The sequence below is a fragment of the Diadema setosum genome, chromosome 2, assembly GCF_964275005.1.
Source record: "Diadema setosum chromosome 2, eeDiaSeto1, whole genome shotgun sequence".
NCBI lineage: Eukaryota > Metazoa > Echinodermata > Echinoidea > Diadematoida > Diadematidae > Diadema > Diadema setosum.
In genome coordinates, this window is record NC_092686.1 from 13,368,160 (window position 1) to 13,391,948 (window position 23,789).

A 23,789-nucleotide genomic window follows, 5' to 3' on the forward strand; every position below is an offset into this window, starting at 1 on the left:
TGTGATTCCGCACATTATGAATCCCCTAGTCCACATATGCTTTGGTGCAGAAAATAAAAACTCACCTTAACCATATAGATATTATGTCTCGTACATCCTCTGTGGTATATACGTTATAAGTACATGTACATACAGATAGAGAGAGGGATGGATGAATAGAGATAGATGAACCGATTGACTGATTACTTGATGGATTGATGGACGGATGGCTGGATGGACGGATGGATTTAGTGGTTGATTTAGTGGTTGACTGATTGATTGATTGTTTGATTGATTGATTGATTGATTGATTGATTGACAGAGGGAGAGGGGAGGGGAACAGAAGGAGACAGAGAACGAAAGGGTGGAATCACAACCAGAGAACGTATATAAGTCAGTTCACATTTATTTCTTGCCCCCTTTGCCCACGTTCTTGGTGGCTGGGCCTAGGGCCACCTGCCGGGCATTGGACCCAAACTGCAAGGTGCTGATGGTCTCCGATATGTTGTTCACATCGGGACTTGTGTTCACAAAGAGGCAGGCCTGTGAGAAGAGCAAATGCAGAGGTTGATTAGATCAGATAACAAAAGATGGAGAAGGAAACAAACTATTCATGATTGAGGGAAAACTTGGATGGCCAGTACACACATGGTACAGAAATGAAAGACAACTGTGGAGGTTATGTTCTTCAGTTTTTCCTGTTTCTAAACGTGTGTCCTACGGGTGTACGATGTATGAGCTTTGAGTACTAAGCAGGATAGGGAAACTTGACAATAACACAACTTGACAAAAGAGAAAAGATATATATGCTAATCCTATAATTTATTCACTGGTTTACACTTCAAATAGAAAACCACATGCATGAAAAAATAGTTTTTTACTGTTAATGTAATACGCCTCAAACCCCACAATCTGAGAGATGGCTCTGAAATAGCATAGGATAGGCAATGCAAAAAAAAAAAAAAAAAAAAAAATGACCATTAGTTAACAAATCATCAATCACCAACAGTGATGGCAAAGACAAGGCAAAGTCAGGGTATAACTGCTGGTCTCAAAATTTTGTCAGAGATTCTTTGATAAGATCTGGCAAAATATCATTTTTTTTTCCTTTCATCTCTAAATTCAGTACCCTAGCCCCATTCTTTGTTAGAATGACCCCTGAAAAAAGAAAAAAAAAAAAAAAGAAAAGAAAGTTCTGCCAATCACTATTACCAAGAAAAGTTGCAATTTTGACATGACCTCATGTGACAGAAATGTTTGCTTGTTTTTGATTACCTTGGCATCTCCGCTGAGTGAAGGCTGCAAAAGATGAGTGAGCTTAGAGTTCCTGTATGGTACGTGTAAGGCACCCGTCCTGAGCCCGGTGAAAACTGTGTGTGGAAATTGACACATTGCTGCGTAAAATTGTATGCAATAACCATGCTGCTGCCTCCAGCTACTGTACACAGTATTACAAGAAGATGAAGCACTGAAGAATACGAAGAAGAGTCTGTCATACATGCTTATGTACACACACATATGTGCAAGGTATTAAAGGTAAAACGCTTTTCAGTCAATAGCTGGATTCTGGAGTGAGAAGAGATTTTAAAATTGGTGTAGTGAAGGGAAGGGGAAGGCAGGAAATATGTGACAAAAGTCATCAGACATGGATTTTTAATTAAAGGGATGAATAGTTTTGGTTAAGATGGTGATTCAGGTTTTAATTTTTACGAGGAAATTTATAAACCACTTCTATGAAATATTAACCCTAAAAAGACTGGGGGGGGGGGGGGGGGCCTAAAAGGCCCCCCCCCCTCGACATTTCGCGCGATTACTCTGCAACACGCAATGCTCTCGCCGCGATGCTCTATGACTTTTTTCTTTTGAGTTTCCCGCACATTTTGACACCAAATTTGTGACGCCCGGGGGTACGGTTCTGAAGTTACATAATTTTTTGTACATGCACGTGAGGCCAAAAATGGCTCAAAAATGTGATTTTGTGTACAAAGTCAATGCAAATTGAGTTTTTTCACATGGTTCATATAAATACGCTTATTTTACTCTCAATGGCTAAAATTAATTTGTTTTAGGAGTATTATGCCTCAAAAAGTGTCTGCCACAAATTTTGTTAAAAAAAACAAACAAAAGGTCAAAAAAACAAAGAAATACATAAGAAATTCATAAAACAATAGAATAAATAAGAAATTAATTTTGATACCGAATTTTTTTCAAGTACATTTACTAAGAATGCCACAAAGAATAATTAGACCAAAAATGAGCACTTTTGGAGCTTTATTTACTGATTTACATCAAAGAGTCTGATTTCTAGCATAATTAGCATAATAATCAAAATAAAATCAAAGAAGACTATTTTGGAAAATTTAAATATACGATCTTGTAGATTACATCGCACACTACCATTGTGCAAATTTCCGCGGCGATCGCGCAATCCACGGCCGAGATCTTAAGGGGGGGCCCTTTAGGCCCCCCCCAGTCTTTCGAGCTACCAAAATAGCCCAGTCTTTTTAGGGTTAAAGAGCATACAATTCTAAGAGGTACTGACAGTTTATCTGATTATGAATATAGGTTTTAATTCTGACTGCAATTCAATCACTCGCAAAAAATTGCCTTAGCGTGTCCTCCTTCATGAAATATTATACGCATAAATATATGGTGTACAGAGCATGCTTCGGAGAGTCCTCATAAAATTCTCTCTAACCTGGCCAAGGGAGGTGAGTGACTTGTTGATTGCAGCAGCCTCTACCAGCGTCTGGCCAGTGGCACCGGTCTTGGCAATCCGCTCCGACCCCGCCAGGTCGACCAGCGTCAGGGAGCCATAGCTTGTGGCGTTTGACACCTTGTCTGTTCCCTCCACCGTCAGCAGCAGGAGCAAATGCGACCGAGAACTGTGAGGAAACCAATGATTAGGGCCTAGTGTGAAGTTTTGGTGTTGCATACCAAATACATGAGTTCTCGCCACAAAACCTTGAATTATTTATCGGGGAGGGGACTGAAAAGGTGAGGGAATTAACAGAATGCCAATTCATTTAAAATTCTATTTTATTTTTCAAAAAGAACATAGACATTTCATATCTCTTTGATAACAGAGAATACAGTTTCATAAGCAACTGAGAAGAGTACAATAATTGTGGAACCTTACAGTAATTATATGTTTTCATGAAAACTGAAGTAATGAAAATGAAATAACAATACGGAAACTTCAAAAAATGGACGACCCAATAAAAAGACAAAGCTCGTAGAATGAAATAGCTTGGCAAATAAGCCTACAGCTACGGTCATGGGTACAAATTGAGTTATGGGGCTAACTTAACCTGTTGAGTGACGGGTTGATTTTGCTACAACACGCATTTCCCATAGACACTTGCCCGAGTATACTCGGGACTCGTCCTCAACGGGTTAAACAGTAAACACAAATACACAGAAACCTATGAGTGGGACAGCAAAGTGATGACAGGAACTCTGAAACTGGTACCTGGTGGAGTTCATCTTTGTGGCTGCCACAGAGCGGTTGGCGTCACCCATCTCCATGATGGTCGTGATGTCCTCCTCTGTGGCCACCCGCTTCTCAGTCAGGCCCTGGAGGAAGAGCCGCTTCCCCTGCATCTTGATGTCCAGCGATGCCTTGCTCTCCGCGGTCAGCAGGTCCTGCACCTGCTCATTGTAGACTTCAATCATGGCAACCTGCATGGCAACGGAGACCGCATCAATTACTCCAGTGGAGTCATTTATATTATCTAACAGAACCCTCATTTATTTCAACGTGAAAAATTTAAACAATGAAGCATGCAATGCACTGATATGAGGATGACATGAGGGTTCTAACGGGAAATCTTAACATTGATGTGAGTGAAAATTAGAGAGGAATGGCAAAACAAGGCCAAGATTGTGGAGGAGCAAGTTGAATAATACTGAAGGGTGCAAACAAACAGGTCTGCACAAATTTGGTGTCAAAACAATTGATCCTGCAGCAGTTTAGTTGCATAAACTCACAAGTTAGTCATTTTGTTGTTGTTGTTGTTTTTGTTTTGCGGAGGGGGGGGGGGGATTTTCATTTGAATTATTGCATATTTATGGGAAATGGGCCATTAGATTTAAGTGGGCATCTCATTGGCTTGGAGACTATGTGGCCAGCTGGGTGGTGACTCGAGTCTAACTGGTCGTGGAGTCGTCTCTGTGGTGTCTCTAGAAGACTAGCCTGGTCTTTGGGGGAGTTGCTAGAGAATCAAAAACGTGTGAGACTTTTTCTAGTCTCCAGAATATTTTGGTGAAGTCTTGGCAGTTGCAGCAAAGTCTCCTCCAGTGAGATAGGACCTTACGTGGCGGGGCAAATAAAAGGGACAATTACCTTTAAACGACACATACCTTTAACATGTAATCGACTTGCTCACGCTCCCCACAGATACGTAGCAACTCCCTGATGGCCCGCACGTTGACCCCTGGGTTGTCCTTGGGCCCATCATGGTGAAAGTCTTTCCAGATCCTGTTTGGCCATAAGCCATGATGCACACGTTGTAACCATCCACACAGGATGTAATGGTGGGCATGGCTTCAGCAAAGACCTGTGGGGGAAGTGGGTAGCATGCCGACAAACACCGTTTAGACACTACTACCAAGGACTTAATACAGCACTGCCCTCGGATTCTTCGAGGTGCGTGAATATCTGTGTGTGTGTGTGTGTGTGTTGGGGGGGGGGGGGGAGGGGGTGCTGCCACTTAACTCAACCAGAAGCAGTATGGACCCCTGGACTGGTCAGCCCCAACCCCCCCCCCCCCCCAACACACACACACACACATTTCACTGCAAACGTTCAGCAACCTTGTAAATTGATTCATTTCAATGCACTAAATGCTGAGTGGACTACAGTTGTACGTCATTGCCATTGAGCTGAGAAATGCGGTCTAAAGATAACCTGAATAAAAGTGGGAGGCCTCGCAGCACCACGGCCAAAATCGACACAGTATTTAACCTGTTGAGGACGAATTGATTTTGCTACAACACGCATTACCGTAGACACCTGCCCGAGTATTATCGGGACTCGTCCTCAACAGGCTGGAAGGTCAGGAGATGATTTGGAAGGGAACCGTGTTTTCTACCAATAATAAAAGTCTCTCAAAATAGCCACTTGATTGTATCTTTCACAAATTTTGCAGATTATTCACATCCAATTCACCACCAGCAAGATCTTTAATTGTTCAGGACATCTCTATTACAGTGTACAAGTCCACTGCTTGCTCACGTTGGCTTCGATGACAAGAGAAAAGTCACACGAACATAATGGAATAAGCATTACGAAAATTGGATCAAAAGCAAAACTTACTAACTTTAAAATTTAGCAGCTACATTGTATTAATATGCAAATCTACTGAGGTAATGGTGTCATGGCTTTACAAGTCTCCCTTTGATCTGTACTGGAGTCTATGATATATTTCCTTTATTACCATGACATCAAAAAATGGAAACCATGTATCCTCTGTTTCAAATATTTGTTCTAATGCAACACTGCAGCAATGATTAATTTTGAAGGGAAGATTTATAGTAGCTAACATATCTACTAAAGCATGACTCCAAAGATATTTTTGCACACAAAAACATAGGAATGGATCTGAGTTTAGGACACTATCAAGTCGGTTAATTAACACTTGTGGTTGCAACAGATATCGCTACTTAGTTCAAATCTGAGAATCTGCAAAATTCTTTATTGCATGATTATCCAATTTTCATGAAACCTTTGCCATTTGGTATGTTTGATTTCAGTGTATCATCACAGCAATTTTCATCAGTGCCATTGCAATCATCTTCACTGTCATGATCCATATTGCTTTTAAGTGCTGTCTCTATCATAAAAAATACAGTTGTTAAAAACAAACAAACAAGCAAACAAACAAACAACCTGTAACTGAAACAAGACAATATCTAATTTAGGTTTACTTCTAATTTTCGGGATGAGAAGATTGAACCTACCTGCTCTTGTGTAGAGCTTGGGGAGAAGACATGATCAAAGGAGTACGTAGTCTTCTTGCCAGCGGGGTTGACGGCGTCGATCTCGATCTCCGAGGGAAACGTCAGACAGCACTCTGTGCGGGAGTCGTAGCGGACTCTGCAGAACACTCGGATGTTGCCTCGCAGCTCCTGGAGCTGAGGGTACCGGAACAAGGAGCAGTCGTTGCATTTTTATTTCATTTGAAACTGAGAGGGTTTCATTCATGATCAACACTAGTGGCTTGCACGTGTTAAAAACTCCTGCCTACTCAACTTCGTTTTAACCTGTTCACTATGAGATTCTTTAATCCTCATGGACCTTCCATACGATATATCATTATAACGTTTTTGAAGGCCAGTATGCTTTACTATATCTATTACTTTCCTGACTCTGAGCCACAAGATTATATCTTTACTATGCTTTACAGAATAACAGTAGAAAAAATACAAGTTAAGACATAGACCCCCCCCCCCCTTAAATGCAGATTCTATAGTACAGTGTAGGATTAGTGAAAGAAATGTGCTAGTCATGATCTCGATGTACATATATTGTATATCTCTCTCTTTCTCTCCACTGATCCCCATCCTCCCCTCTACACACCTGTCGTACAGTAGTCTCCTCTGCCCCTAATCCCTCCCTTTTCTCTCCTTCTTTCATATTCTTGTAGAGGATCTTAGTCTGGCCCCTCCCCCACTCCTCCATCCACCTTGATGTAAAGGAATTTTAGCTGCTCCCCAATCCTTCCCTAACTCCTCCAACCACCACATTGTAAAGAAGTTCTTTTGTCCCCTATTTCTCTCTCTCCCCTCCTACCTTCTTGTACAGTAGTTTTGTCTGCCCACCCCTCCCCCACAACCTCATCCACCCTGTTGTACAAGAGGCCAGTCTGCTTCCGATCCCGTCCTCCTCCCTCCTCCACTCAACTTGCTGCATAGGACCTTCTGCTGCTCCCTACCCCTCCCCCAACCATGGCACTAAAAGGAGCTTAGTCTGCCCCCTCCCTCTTCCTCCACCCACCTTGTTGCCTCCATTCCCTTCCACCACCCTTTTCCACCTACCTCATTATATAGGAACTGTCTGTTGCCAAGGTGACCCTCTTCCCCCCCATAACTCCATCACACCTCCAAACACCCTGCTGTTGAAGAGTTTCCTCTGCCCCCCCCCCCACACCCCTTTTCTCTTCACTACCCACATTGTTGTACAGGAGCTTATTAAATTAGTCTGCCCCCAGTCAATCCCTCCCTCCTTCTCACTAATACCTTGTTGTACAACAGCTTCCTCTGAAGGCATTCCTTCCTGTACAGCACCCGCAGTTCCTCCAGCTCCTTCACATTGCCGGGGTCCATCCGCTTCATCTTGGACACAGCAGCCGACGCCTCTTTCATTAACTCGATCATACCTGGTGGAGAACAGCCACAAATGTATTGCACAAATGTATTGGTTATGCAACCCCCTCAGGGAAGAGATGTTCTTCCTCTTCTTTTTTTTTTTTTTTTTTGGACAGGGGATTATCTTGCTCTCACAAATACGAAGTGATCATCCATGCAAGAAATTATTACTTATAAACACATCTCAAACACAGAATTCCATAGGATGGTCACACAATTTTCAGCTTGTGCAACTCATCAAACCTATGTCCAGAGTTATAGTTGAGAGCATTTGGATTTAATGAAATGCAAACTATTGATTACATGGGAGAGCCATCCCCCAAAAACGATGTAATGATGAGGTCAATGGCCATCATTCCTAGTCCATTGCTTGTGCCTACATACCATTAAAGCCCTCCTGAACTTCTTTCTTGAGGGTCAAGTTGGCCTTGTCCAGTTCTTTGGCCTCCTTGTCCAGTTTGCGGAGGGTCTCCTCCTCCACAGTGGGGCCCTGTGGGACAGCTGGGGCCGGGGTTGGGCTGGGCTCCTCAGCTGTCTCTATGGCCTGTTGGGTCACACAACAAGGCACAGAACATTAAACAACAAATATGTATAAAAAGAATACACCATGTTATGTGTAACATCTAAAGAAGACTAACAAGTATTCAACCGAGGAGATACTGGCACGTTTTAATTGATTAAATTTGTTCTATACTGATAAAGAGTACAATTTGGGATCATGTTCTCCTTATCAATAAATTCATAGCACATTTTGTTTGCTATGTTTGTTTGGTTCATTTCCATCTCAGAAGATGGCTGGATAGCCCATATTCAGCTGCAATAGCTGGTCTTCCATGGGTCCTTGGGCACATACTTCCTGATTCTTATTAGACTTTGTCTGATTGTGGCATCTGCCATAAAAGTTATACGTAAAGTTGGTGGTTAAGCTACCAAGGGCAGAAAGAAAAGAATAATAGATAATATATAGAGACAAGTGGTGGTGGTGGTGGTGGGGGGGGGGGGGGGGAGGGGGAGGTAAGGTGGGGAAGTAAAGGTGCATTTGGTAAACCAAGGCAAGACTTACAGGGGGCTCAGCTGCAAGGAGGTTCTGGCCCTGGCTGTCTTTGGTCTCTCGTTCTGCAGAGCCAGCAGCTTGTGATTGGCCGTCTTTGCTTCCACTTCCAGGCTGGCCACCTTTTCTCTCAGCTGATCCAACTGCGGGAGGCAAACATTGCATGAAATCATTTATTTTTTCTTTATATATATATCTACGTTGTGCATTGTATTTCCTATGCATACAGTATAAATGAATATTATGTGGGCATACTGTGTGATGCTAGTCCATCAAAATTTCATTTTCAATCACAACATTGTCAAGTCCTCTGTTGCTGGGGTCTAGGCTCTAGAAACTCTTGGGTTCTAGATGCTTTCTTGTGCTACCTATAAAGTCTTTTTGGACAAAAATGACAATTGTAGAATGAGCTGTATAATCCAAGGATGAAGATCTTCAGTATAGGGTTTTTTACAGAGTTTGCAGACAAGCTTGTTCAGCATGGCTTGTAGAATATCACACATTTCTTATATGATAATGCAAAATGCTTTCCATTTTGGGGGCTGGGGGGGGGGGGGGGAGGGAAGATTTACCTCTTTCTGCATCTTGTCATTATCAGCTCTCATCTTCTTGTTGTTCTGCATGACCTTGTCATAGCTCCTATGCTGTAGGTTAAATACATAAAAGAATTATTGTCATTTTCTTTTAAGGCAATACTCAGTATATAATAGCCTAAATTTGATTTCATGACTCCATCCACAAGAAAAAAAAAATAAAGAAATACCAGGTACTTTACTTTAGAAATACTCTCCCACAAACTGCACAACAAACCCCCAATGAAACAAAACAAGACAAAAATCTTCAAATGTCTTTACATGTGGAAAGAATAATACAGTCAAACCTGTCTATAGTGGCCACCCAAGGGAGATGACAAAAGTAGTCGCTGTAGACAGGTGGTCACTACAGACAGGAGTGTTAACACAGCTTTCTTGGGGGGGGGGAATTGTGTTTAGTGATCGCATACGGCAGGTGGCCACTATAAACGGTGGTCGCTATAGACAGGTTTGACTGTATAAATAATTGGTTCTACAAACATTTCTCAGACAGAAATCAAATTATCACTCCACATTGTATGAAGTAGGAATACTTTTGTAAGGGGAAAAACACACAAATGAAATGAATTCCGCAACTTATGGGACATCAGAACTCTTTGCACAGAATGACACACCACTCTCCTGTGATACACTATTGAAAATACATTTATGACATTGATTTCGTAAGTCAGAAGAGGACACGGAACCATTTTTCAAATCTATACAAGGCTCTCATAACCATAAGACTTTACAATCCACATTTGTACTTTATGGCAGACTGTAACTGTGGTTCAATTTTAGATCATGAACCACAATGACAGAATGAAACAGTATACTTGAACCAGGAACCTAAGAATTGAGAGTCTGTGGTTTTATCCACAGAACCACAACAGCTCCACTGGAAAAGATAAGATGAAAACATTTTACTAGATATTCTCACCAATACCAGGTGATATACGGGACATACTGGGCAACATAAATTCCATAGTCAATGCGCTTTAATCTCCATGATTCTTTCAATTACTTACTATTTTGGCAAGTTTCTCCTGCATGACAGCAATCTTTTGGTCCTTCTCCTTCAGAATCTTCATATCGAATCCCTTGAGTCGGTCTGGCGTGTCCATACACCCCGTGTCACCCACAGTCAGGTACGTCATGACGGCATCATCGACATCGTAGTTGCTCTTTCGCAGTGCAGCCAGGATGTCGTAACTGTCCTTCCACGATGGAACTTGGTCCTGTCATTCATCAACATGTGAAAAAAATGTTGTCACGTATATGTATTAAAAAGACATAGTTAAATGTTTCTTTTATGATGACCACAACTTTTTATACCACAGAGTCTCAAAGAACCTCCCTGTAGGGAGCCCCTCCTCACTAGTCAATGTCATGGAATCATCTATCTGCCAATTTATGTACCTATTCATCCTCCAAATACCAGCAAATCTGGTTTTAACAAGAGGTTGCTGCACTTAGCATAAAATAGTGAATAGTATGTTGGTATGGTTGCCAAGCATGGAGCAATGGTCAGGAATACAAGAAATTTAACCAGAATCACCCTCCACACAAAAGGGTGAATTTAGAAAGTTTGCCAAAAGGTATCTTCTGGTACTCCATGGGAGATGGATTAAGAAAAGAGAGGGAAATACCTTGACTTGTTTGATCATTGGTTTGACAAAGTCAGTGTGCTGCTCCCAGCTAATGGGCATCTTCACCCACATCCCGGAGCTGTCATCAAAGTAACAGTGGATGTTGCGCTTCTCCTGAGGAGCAAAGTTGAGAGAAATATACATGTACAACGAAAATTAAAATGAAGAGCTACAATGGTACAGACAAAAATAAAATGTATTCCATAAATTTCTTGCTCTTTTTCAAATTGTATTTCTATATGCACATATCTTCTATTGATAACTTTTTCTCTATGTAAAGTCTTTTTTTTTTTGATATTGCTGATTCATTAAGAAGATATGATTTGAAATGATTTGCCTTGACTTTTATTGCAACCTTATTCAACATGTACAGAGAGTAATGCATTTCAAATGCAACACACAAAAAAATATCAATGAACTATCAAGGAATGAATGTTAAAATGCAAATAACATGCTCTTGATATGCTTATAGTTTTGTCAAATCTTCACAAGGTCATCTTTGATGGATAGAAATGCCTTAGATAGTGGTACACTCATCGTCTACCACTATGTATGTGCCTATAAAAGCATTTACTAAAACAAAAACAGGTACCACACGCGGTGGCAAAAGCAATGGACTTGTTGGTGGGAATTCAAATAAAATACATTGTGTACATTGTATGGCTTGTGGCTGGAGTGAAATCTGCACTGTAAAAAAAAAAAAAAAAAAAAAATGTAAATACATTGAACTTCCAGGCCTATGTTTACATTTTTTTCTTATTTCTTTTAAAAACTCTAATATTGATCCTTCAGATGAGGCATGAGAAAATTATTTACAGTGAGCGTGGGAAGACACACTGAGGCATGAGACTTGGTAGACTGACTGTGTTATGTGAAAATTCCCCCTGAAGGTTTAATGAAATCTCTGCTTTTCATGAGATCTAAACTGCATGACCAGGTTTCATCATGCAAGAAATTTGAATGAAAAAGAGTGTAAAACTACACACAGTTCAATGCATTCACGAAATGAAAGCCACAAATTACCAGGTACAACTTGTACTTGTACGGTTGTACATTAATTGTGCAATTCACCCTGTGCCGGAATCCTTTGTGTAATGCAATGAATTGCAAATCAGTTGAAAACCATACAGTTTACCTAAAAAAAGTGCATGCCTGTATTATGGGTGGGATTATATATTTTACACACAAACAATTTTTTCCTTCTTTGGAGAAGTGTGTGTGCATTGGGGGGGGGGGGGAGTCTCAGTCTACTGGTAGATTTGCTATTACCTCAAATATGTATGTGAGCAGTGTTCCTCGGGTAGGGTGTTGAAGAGACCCCGCCCTGTCATCATTGGTGCCACCAAGACCTCCGGAGACTGCCGCATCACTGCTCTCGCCATGCTCACCGTATCCACCGCCAGCTTCATCTGCTCCACCTTCCCCATAGTCCTGGTCACCATCACGGACAAACACGCCCTGGCCGATCCACTGCTGGGGAAAAGGCTGCCAGTTCTACAATGGAGGAAAAGGCCAAATGAAAAATGAATAAGATGCACCGGGGACAAGCTGAATTACTGTTTACAGACAGGAGTTTTCCTATAATTATCCTAAAGAAGAGTGTGATATTTTGTGAGTGAGCACACGGGTGGGAAAATGAACACACTCAATATTCTATCCACAGGGTTTGAAATGTCGAAGGATTTCTGACCTCCTTGAAACCGCATTTCAACCCCTCTTTTCCCTGTATATAACAACAAAAGGCATCTGCATCTGTTACATAGATTTTACTAAGTCAATGTACATATTTGTACATGTACAATGTACTCCGGCACTAAAAGATCACATGCAGTATCTTCAACTTATTGCTAAATTTTCTACGGTGGACATTTTTGATGCATCATCACTATTAAACATAAGTCATGTGCACAGTCTCCAGTAGGCATACTCAATTTTGTTGATAAAAGTACAGTGTATGTATGATGTATGTGCTGCTATCATGAATCGCATTTACATACAAGTTGCAAACTATTGGTCCTTCCTTCATCATCACCTATAAATGACCACTGAGTAGAGTGGGGAAACTTGTGTAATGATTACATTTGAAAAGAATATCATGATTCTATTATTTGGTATAGTTTGCACAAGAAATCAATGTGGGAATGCAAGAGATTCATTTTCTTTTATCGTACCAATAGCTATCAGCACACGTCTAGACTTCTTTCAATCGATGATTTAAACATGTACTTGCAAATATGTTTCATGCAGATCGAATGTTCAAAATGTTCAAAAATAATTCAAGCACAAGAAAATTATGAGCATATGTCAGTAATCCATGTGAATTATACCACTCATCCATATTTAAAGCATATTGTAACAGACAAACTGCAACACTTTAAACAATACATTGATGGTACAATAAAAGTAAATTCTAGTTTGCTTCCATGAGCAAAGTAAGATGATATCCAATTTGTATAAATAGGTTTACAAGTTGGCTCTTAAACTCTGATCTTACGCCAAAAAAAAAAAAAAAAAAAAAAAAAAATGAAACTGTCACTTTCCCCAATATGAAGTCTACTTACACCTTAGATTTGTGTAGACACCTTTATACATCTTTTCAGACTGTATTATACGGTACGTCTTTTCAAAGAGTGCATACAGTGATGCAGTATATTTCTTGCATTGTGAATCGTTCTCTGCATGAATAATTCAGTCCAGCAGGTGGATGCAATTTCTATGCAATGCATTCACATCTCGGCAAAGCTTTTTAGAGGCCACGGTCTCTTGTTTCTCTCACTTCAAAGATATTTCGCAAATGTCACTTTCGTGCCTATTTCATTTGGCTAATAACATCATTTTGATGATTTTTTTTTTGATTTTTTTTTTTTAGTTTTAAGAGCTCTGAGAATCGATTACTTCTGTTCAACTCTGACCCACACATGACATACAATCTAGCATTAAAATGTAAATTTTGTGATGCAAGGTCAAGTATTTCATTATCAATACTGCATTTGGGCATTTATTTCAGTGTTGCACTTAGGGCAAAGCATGCAGGAAAAAAAAATAGAAGCTACTGAATGGCTACAAATAAGCATGCAGCTGCCTCTCTCAAATCTAACAAGAACCTTCAGAGCAATGCCAGTATTTAAGTGTCAAAAAACATGTGAACAAGATTATACGTATGCCTGGGATGTTGAAGCTACATCTTCTTCTTCTTTTTTTCTTTTCTTCAATCTTAGATATAAGTGTCTTAAATTTGAAATAAAAACTTCATTTTAACTCATTGAGGATGAGTCCTGAGTATACTCAGGCAGGTGTTTATGGGAAATGCATGTTGCAGCAAAATCAAACCGCCCTCAACGGGTTAAAAATACTGGGGAGTGTGGTTTTGGTTTTGTTACAAATTCTGTGTTGTACAATGTATCTGCTACATGTATGCACAATTCAGTGAATAATGTATTTGTTGACATGTTCCATACATGCTGGTGTTATCTAAACTAAGGTACTCATTAATTTACATGACCATCATCAGTTTGGCTTTTTTAGCTGGGATTTAAGATATCATCCCATTGATTTATTCCCCTCGCACCCACCTTAAAAAATCCACAATTAAACGTAAAAAAAAAAAAATCACATAGAAAAAAGAGAAGAATTCAAGTGGCAAAGGCTGGTGCAACCTAAATGTGTTCATATACAAATTCGCTATCTGGCATAAAAGCAATCTTCTTTCATCTCCAGAGAAAGAAAGAAAGAAAGAAAGAAGGATGGGAAGGATGGAAAGGAAGGAAGAAAGTATGTAAAAGTAATCAAACAAATAGATAAAAATGATTTGTACAAACTAAAATATATGCAGCAAATGCAAGTCTATGATGCCTTACACATTTAAGAATAACTGGAATACTATGTTGTAAAAACATGAACGGAACACATTTGAAAAGTGGTAAATAGAAGCTTCATCAATGTCAAAATTACCAAGAGAAAGTTATGTGGAATATTAAACTTCATACTTCCATCAAAGGTATCATTCAACCTGCAACCACATAAATTTGTAAATATGCAAATAAGTAAGGGTGATGATATAAAAATAATTCAATCTGCACAAAACCAACACAAATTATATACACAAATTTGAGAAAGAAACATTTACTCACATCTTTTGAATACTGCTAATTGAAGGATCAGGTACAATGTATGAATAAACAATTTAGAGGCCTACAGCTGTATATGCATGTCATTGGAGCTCTGGAACAATATACAATGTGTACATATACATGTACCTGGTAAACAAATTATCATGACCAAAATATGGATAAAATGAAGAAAAGCTTTATTCCACCAAATGAGATACTGACAATGAATTAAGAGAGAGAGAGAGGGAGAGAAAGAGGGGGAAACAAAAGATACAGCCAACCCCTAGTAATGAGGTTTCGTTTCAAGATTTCAGCTGTCTTCAAGATTCCAGGTACAAGCTGTACATGTATACCACTGTATACATTACTTGTATTAACTCAGTACAATGTATGTCCACTAACCTGTGTGTCCCAGCTATCCAGATAGTGTCTCTGGCCAGCCTGCTTGATACAGGTGTAGGTCCGTCCACTGTTGTGATGGAATGTCTCAAAGACAATGTCATCGTCACCCTTTGAATGATAGAAACAGAAAACACACATCAAATAAAACTAGAAAGAACTACATTGTACACGTACTGTGTATGTCTATTAAAGTAACATAAACAGGATCAAACAGACAAATGTACCCACCCTTTGTACAGTACTTTGCAAAGTAGGAATGGAATTTTGGATTAAGCTGTATGTTGTTAAACTTCAAAGTCAAAATAAACAGTTAGTCTATGTTGATCTACCGATTAAGATCTCCTCGTCTCAGCATTCAAATTTTATTGTGGAATGGACTTTTTTTTTCACGAGAATGATTCATCTCTTTTTATTCCGTAAAGCAAGTCATGACCCCAAGGTACACTGTATACATTGTAATATACAGAACATACAGTGTACATTGTACAGTGTGTATATACTTTGTATTTTGGAAGTGAACTTACAGCTGTACAATGTACAATGTATTCGCCCCAATGTATCTCCATGTATCTCCAATTCGTAAACACACTAACATACAATAATATTAAAATCTTCAAAGTATGTCCAGAGGGCATTGAGGCATGTCTATCAAGAAACTTCAAAAACATTCTACATAAATGACAATACGCAAAAGTTTGCTTTTCCTTTATCCACATAGACTAGTAAATATTCTATATTGCGATTGTTCATGGCTTTAGATTTTTTTTTTTTTACATTACAACTTCAACTTCTACGTGAATCAATATATGTGCATTGTGCATGTACATATATTTGTACATCAAATATTTCTATATACATTCTACAAAAATAAGGTATGAATTGCATGTCATGAAATGTTTGCCAGCCTTTGCAAGAGTTAAAATACTGTAACAAACAAGTTATTTTGCATGCATTTTAAATGATCTCATTATAAATACATATCTGGGTCCCATGTCTCAGAATATTCTACAGTGTAGCTGTTAAAATGGGAAAACAGGGAATGTGGCTCTTTAATCCACTGGGAATATACATACAATGTATACACCGTTTATTCAATGTACCGGATGGGTTTATACCAGTGGTGTGTTAAGAATAAACTCCTACTTCAATTCACATGGACACAGAAATACCAAACTGATCATTCCATTAGAATGAGACTGCTCTCTCTTCAGCTTCTGCACAATGCATTTGTGCAAGGACTGAAATTAATTGCATCGCATGTGGCAAATAGCCATACTTACTGATCCCAATCAACCGTGCAAAATTTCATTGCAAGAATGACAGAGGAACCTTGCAAATCGTCATGACAACAATGATATTACAATGTATAGCCATCAGTCCGCCCATTACTCACATCTTTGCCACATAAATTTGTATTTTGCAGAGCAAAGCACTCAACACAAGGCAATGCATGTGCCTGCTCAGCAAGGTCATCAAAGATGCTCGAAGGAAAGTGCAATACCAAACCAGCTTTATCACTGGAATATGACACAAAACAACAAAGAGAAATGTAGTAGTTAAGTACAAACATTAGACTGTACACTAAGACAGTTATTTGTAAAGATTTATTGGAGGTGATATCATACCTTAACAATCTCCAATGACCACTCACTAAATATCCTTTTTACACTGCAGGCCTACATTTCTTTAAAGGGGCCCTGAAATCCAAATGCATGTTGATTTGTGTTGATTTATGATACCCTCAACATCACTTTTGCGGTGAAACGAATTATATCTAGAAACATTCCATATATTTTTAACAAACTTTTCTTCTATTTTTCTTCAGATTACTTGGGAACATCGACAAAAATTCCTTCCAAACCAATATTCTCGAGATGACCTCATCTGTCAATAATTGCTAAAGTACTGAAATGTTTAACAAAAGACACTGGAATGCACCTTCCCCTCGAGTCAGCATAACTTGCATGTTCCCTCACACTAGCCGGGTTCACACGTACACCAATTAGCGGGATACAAATCTCGAGATTTGCATCGCGATCGTCATCCCGAGTTTTTTGCACGTGTGGACAGAAAAAACCCGAAAATTAGCGGGATAAGCATCGCGATGCTAATCCCAAGAAATCTTGTGCTGGTTCGCCAATTAGCGGGATAATTGGCGCCGCGCTGGTACGTGTGAACGGTCGGGATTAGAATCTCGAGTTTTTATATCCCATCATGCAATGCGCACATCACAACAGCGAGGCCTCTGCGAAGGACAAAGGGAAGTGCGCGCAGGTAGTGATAGAGAAGGGCACTGTGTGACCCAGTTTGCAGGCTTTGCTGTTATCTCTATCGGCAATTAGCGGGATAATTCGGTACGTGTGGACGCTCGCCAAATTAGCGGGATACCGATCGCGATCGCTATCCCGCTAATTTGGTACGTGTGGACGCTCGCAAAAAAACTCGAGATGTGGATCGCGATCGTCATCCCGCTATTTTGTACGTGTGAACCCGGCTCATGTCTTTTGTTAGTCACATTAATACCACAGAAACATGAAGTTATGCCGAGTCGAGGGGAAGGTGCATTCCAATTTCTTTTGTTAAACATTTCAGTACTTTAGCAATGATTGACAGATGAGGTCATCTCAAGAATACTGGTTTGGAAGGATTTTTTTTTTGTGGGCATTCCCAAGTAATCTGAAGAAAAATAGAAGAAAAATTCGTTAAAAATATATGGAATGTTTCTAGATATTTGTTTCACTGCAAAAGTGATGTTGAGGGTATCATAAATCAACACAAATCAACATGCATTTGGATTTCACGGCCCCTTTAATATAACATTCATAAGAATAGGTCACTGTCACATTGTTGACAGTCATTTATCAAACCTACATTGTGTATCAATGATGGCATTCAGGGAGAAAGGGGATCCTAATTATGATCTAAATGATTTATAACTATTTATTATTATTTCTGTTGTTGTGAGGTGATGACATCACTACCACTTTTATATCACCCTAAAATTCATCCAACAGGCCTATTAATAGTGATACATACACGTACATTGTAATTCTTTCTCCAGGGAGCTTCAGAACAGAGTCATCTATATTGGTCATTTTACATGATGTACAACTATAACAATTTATTGTTTTCAGAATTCCTCCTTCCCTCAAAAAATAAGGATAAAACAATTTGAATAAAAAGACAGAAATTGTTGCAAAATTAAAAATATCACCAACAGCAATAGATAGTGACTTAAACAAAGATCACCCTCATGCTCACTGTCAAATGTGATTTCAATGCCAACAGTGCTTGCTGCTTTATGGTCATCAAGTCAGTAAAGAGCTACGGTGTACACTTGGGGAAATGTTCATATTGCTATTGGGGATGTAGTATGCTACTGATAATACCCCACATGATAAAATGTTCTCCTGTATACCATTGGAGTTACAGTGCCCAAATTTTAGCTGCCTTTCTTTTACAAAAGCAACCATGTGAGCTTGTAGTATCCAGTTGTTATTGAAACCATAAAGTACATTGTACATTGTATACGATATTCAATCCATATTTACACACTGCTGTATGCAACATCAAGGGATAATGGACTGCAATTTCTCAAGGTATCCCTTGGTACCACTATGACTGCACTCTCTCTTCAGCAGAACAGGTTAATGGAAACTGCTGGTAACTATGGAAACAGTGTCACACTGCATGGTCTGAGAGTCTTTTTAAGTGGTGCTACGGTGAATGCAGTCACTACTACACATGCTTCAGTAAAGGAGGTCTCTTTGTGTTACGTAATATTCACTACTAAATGATGGAAAAGAAATCATCATGCAGCATGAGCTGCAGGAGTAAGAAAATATTGTCCATTTTGTAAGGTAGTGAAGTAGAAGAACATTGTAATTCTACTTTCTGGGCATTGCTGTAGCATGAATTCATGATCTCGTTGTCTAAGAAAGTTGATGAAAACAAAGAGATCCAGAGTGAGAAACAAAGGGAAATCTAATGGTTAAATATACAGGAGAAAATATACAGGTGCTCTGCATGACTATAACTCCCACTTGCAAGTGTCTACCATGGAAATATGTTGTGATGGATATTCAACTCCATGGGAGACATCCCCCCTTACATCCCTCCTCATTTATGATTTACAATACTAATATATTGTCATATGAGATGACTACTGAAAGTATTCGTCTTGCTGCGACCCCACTCAAAGGCAGGGTACTGTGCCAGTCGGGAATGACTATACATGTAGGTTTATATTATGAAGTCCTGTTTTTGTCTTCATTCACCTGAGTCTTGGATACTCCCTGCAGTATTTTGGAGACAGAGTCCGAACAGATCAATACAATCAATGAACTGAAATGCAGCTATGAATAGGCACTGGTCCTTTGTATAATGCCCCCCAAAAGAGGAAAGGTATTGAAGAGGGTGTTGATTTGGCAGCTGCTGTAAAAAGTATTAAAAAAATAAAGAAAGAGGTATCATCTGAATATAGAACAGGAGTTCAAATGGCTGACTACATACAGTGTATGTACAGCAGTTGTACATCAAAGTACATGTACAATGTACATCGTACAGTGTACACACTAACCCCAGTAGAGCTTCAATCAGTTCCTAGTAGGCAAGATTGTCGCAACTCCCAAAGCAAGTTTTCCTTACAAACATAAGTACAAGTAAAGAGACTGAGCACATTTAAATGGTTGGGTGCATTTTAACATCTAAAACCCTTCATTTTCATTTTCTCCTTTCTTTGCAAGGCTGCAATGTGCTTCATTGAAAAAAAAACTAAAACAAACACAACCAAAAACATGTCATCCTTGTGTGGTCTCCGTCCTTGTTTTATGCATGATAAGTAGCACAGTAGCTGATATTTGTAAGTACAGGATGTACTGTAGCAGAAAAAAAAAAACTTACAAAAACAAAGAAGAGAAATGTGTAAATAGATACCATCTACAAGTGAAAGTTAAAATGCTAATTTGCACTATTCAAACTGGACACACTCTCAGTATCACATTTAGAGTATGGCTCAGTTTCAATAGTGACACATGAAACACGTAGGCCCTAATCAAAATGACAGAGTCAGTTCATGAATATTCACATATTTAAAATAAAAATTGAGTACACAGCATACCGTCATCACCGTAGGTGAATAGCATGATGAAAAAATAAAATCATAATTCCTGTGTACACTGTAATAATTTCTCCTTTCAAAATACTTTCAAAGCATGTGTCACATTTTTTCTACAGAACCAGAGTTCAGAATTATTGTTTACGTGAATGGTCAGTATGACAGTTCTGCTATGATATGGAGAAACAACTGAAAATTGAACTGCAGTTTCCATGGTTACAACTTAAGTAATTAAACTCCAGTCTTCTCTTTTATTGTTCTGACATGCTTCCTCTGCATCTCTATGACTCATCATTTATCAGTATTTGGTTGTTGCTTGTACAACTTCTACGTTCTAGTGATCAATATATGTACCAATGATCATACATTGTACATTTTAACAATAACTGATACATGATGATGTACAATCATTATCATCATTGCCGAAGTACAGTGCACAGTGTAATTTGATCACTAGCAACACCAGACTGCTGAAATTAAATACAATGTAGCTGTGATAGATATGTACAGCTGTACATATGTCATTCACTTTCCTCCAAGAACTATGGCCCCTGAACCATCTTCAAATCATGACTACATATTAACATGTAAACACTCTGGGCACCTATTCTTACAAACTGTTACAGTTACCTTGATGGATCCAAATGATACGGATGTGCTGTAATACCAGAAACAGTTGTGACATGAAACTTTTGAGAATTGGACCTGATAGCCTTTTTCACAGCATAAAACTTTCTTGAATCATCATTGTCATTTCAATGCACTGTGTAGACAAAACAGCAAACACTTTTGTGTGCAATTTACTTTTGCGAACTTTGGCTCTTCGTGAAATTTGTGAAAGTTTCACGTACAAAATTTGTATGTAAGCAAAAATTTCTAGTTTTATACTAGTAACTGTTTAATAATCCGAAATCACACTACAAGCGAAAAAAATATTATTAAAGATGGCTGCAAACATAAACAATACATTATAAATAGACATACCATTTCTTGGAGTTGCAGGGCCATTGACAGAAATTCATCTGGGTTTTGATTAGGTTGGGGCACCAGCTGCGGCTGTGGTTGCTGGTACCTGGGCTGCAGTGAGTTCAGCACCCGCTCCTGTTGCTGTACTGCGCGGGCCCCATATTGCCACATGTCTTGCGGGCCGTTGTATCCATGGGGTTGATGGCCCGCATAGCTGGCCCCTAGCCCTGAAGCATAACCATTGTCATCATTATTTCTTGCATTGTTCATATGTCCATGTGAAGTATTCTGAGCAGTACCCCGCTGACCATGAGAAGCTGACGGTGCGTTTGGGTCTTCCAGCTGCACCTCCTCAAAGTTCTGTCGCCCCCGAGCGCGCTTGGCGCGGCTCGGTTGCGGAGTGGGTTCCGGCATCGTCTGAGAATTCTTCGGAGAGCTGCTGGACCCGCTTCCCATTTGGATGATAAAGGGTTCCTGTAGGGGCAGCTGGGACACAGTCCAGCTGCCGGGTTAAAGGTCAGTCCTGCTTCACAGTGACTGACCAGAAACTGGGGATCTCCACTGGACACAAGACTACTGTCCCATCGTTAGCCCATATTCTACTTTTTGTTGAGAATCTGTTCCCCCCTGGTAAGAACCTGAAAGGAAGATGAATAGACAAAGCATGATGGATTTGTAGAAAAACGCTTAGTACATTGTTACTGCACAACATTAACTTTGTTTACATTTTTTAGTGGAAAGTACCACAAACAGACTTAACTTCTTTTTTTTTTTAAATCATGTCATGTCACTCCGCTTGGGAAGTACAGTGGCAGAAAATGGCCAGTTTTTGCACATGACTTAAAGAATAACATGCATTTAGTCTTGTTTAGTGCATGATCATAATGTGAATATCGAAAAGAGATTTGCCTTCTGAGAGAATTCTAAAAATAGAAGTCTTGGTCATCCCCCCCCCCAAAAAAAAAAAACAGGGCAAAGTCAAACTCATGAACACTCAAATACTGTATAGGGTACGAGCTGAAATTTTCGCACACAGATATTTTCGCGAATAGTTACTTGGAGGACATTTTTGTGTGTTGTTAATTTCGCAGTTCCGAGGATCCAGCTGAACTTAGTTATTCGCGCGTTATTTTCGCAGTTCAAAAGCGATTCGCAAAATTCGCGAAAATATAAAACCATTGCGAAAATTTCAGCTCGTACAGTAACTGCTAGTAGGCCCTACTAGTAGTTTTGTCTACTAAGCGCAAGCCCCAGACATGATTCTATTTGTTGTCTGTATCATATTTTCTCCGCATATTTGTCAGACTACAGTCAGTAGATTATATTCCTTTAGAGAGGGTTAATGACATAACCGCCCAATTCAGCACCAGACGTCAAAATGAAAAACCCCGAAATGGAATCTACAGTATAATCCATCAATTAATGTGACAGTCCATTTCTTCAATAGATGTTCTGCTGATATTGGCTCCACGCACCATGGCCATCATGAGGGAACTGGTGCAAAAGTGGACATCCACCAGAGAATTACAGCAAATTCTTGAATCTATAACGTTAACGTTACATTAGTACTTGACCAAATACAATGTACAGTAACTGTTACATTGGTACATGTACATGACACGACAACATTCGTTATCTACAAAAAATATTTACAAGTTGTACGTATGTCTGTAGAAACAGCTAGAATCTAACGTTACATGCAGTCAATAAATGCTTTTTATTTTACTTATTAATAGCCACCAAAATACCCCCCCCAAAAAAAAAAAAAAAAAAAAATGGATAGGGTTCTAAGTTATTAAAAAAAAAAAAAACAAATGGCTGCTTGCTTTATTCTACCCATGCATAACAATTCAGTTCTCATCCCACAAAACAGCGACAGTCTGATTTACTGAATAATTAATACTAAAGTCTAACGTTAGGTCTAAAATGTAAGTTTATCTCCTGAAAGCCGGCCTATAATGTATAATGGGCCGTATAATGTTGGCAGGGCTGTCAACATTTCCATCACCCACCAAAATTTAAATCACAGAGATTCCAAAGTAAGGTGCATTCGAGCGCTCCAATATAAGGTGGTAAAAGCGAATTGAACCGTACCAGCGACAATTTTTAAACATTAATACTCACCATTATTCTCGTACAGACTGTCCAGAAAGGAAACTTTGCCTGTAACTTCCACATCTGCTAAGATCAATTTCATACAAGACGTTTCATTTTTGTCGTCCAGAATCATCCGGAATGCGATGCTCGATTGCTCGGCTGGGACGCACGGTACGGTATTACTGTAGGGCCTGGAGTACGTGTGTATACCTCCTATGGCCTATAGCTATGTAGCCTACACACAACAGATCGAGCGAGCGATCGTGACGGAATGTGTGAAATGAAAAGAAGAAAAAACAAAAACAAAAACAAAACACGACCAGTACACCGGCAGATGGCGTCCGTAGATACGGCGAGAGTTCACTTGCACTGCGCCATTGCGTGATATTTTGGGCGCCTAATCAACGGAACAATGATCAAAAACATTGGAAAAAGTAGCCCAAATCAAGGCCGACAACGCAACGTCACTTTTGTAGTTGT

The 23,789-nt window shown here is 39.4% G+C and overlaps 1 pseudogene; it reads right to left on the reverse strand.

Moving 5' to 3' along the window:
* Positions 1-349: 349 nt before the first annotated feature.
* On the reverse strand, positions 350-21,807 carry LOC140239945 (uncharacterized; annotated as a pseudogene).
* Between the last annotated feature and the right edge of the window lie 1,982 nt (positions 21,808-23,789).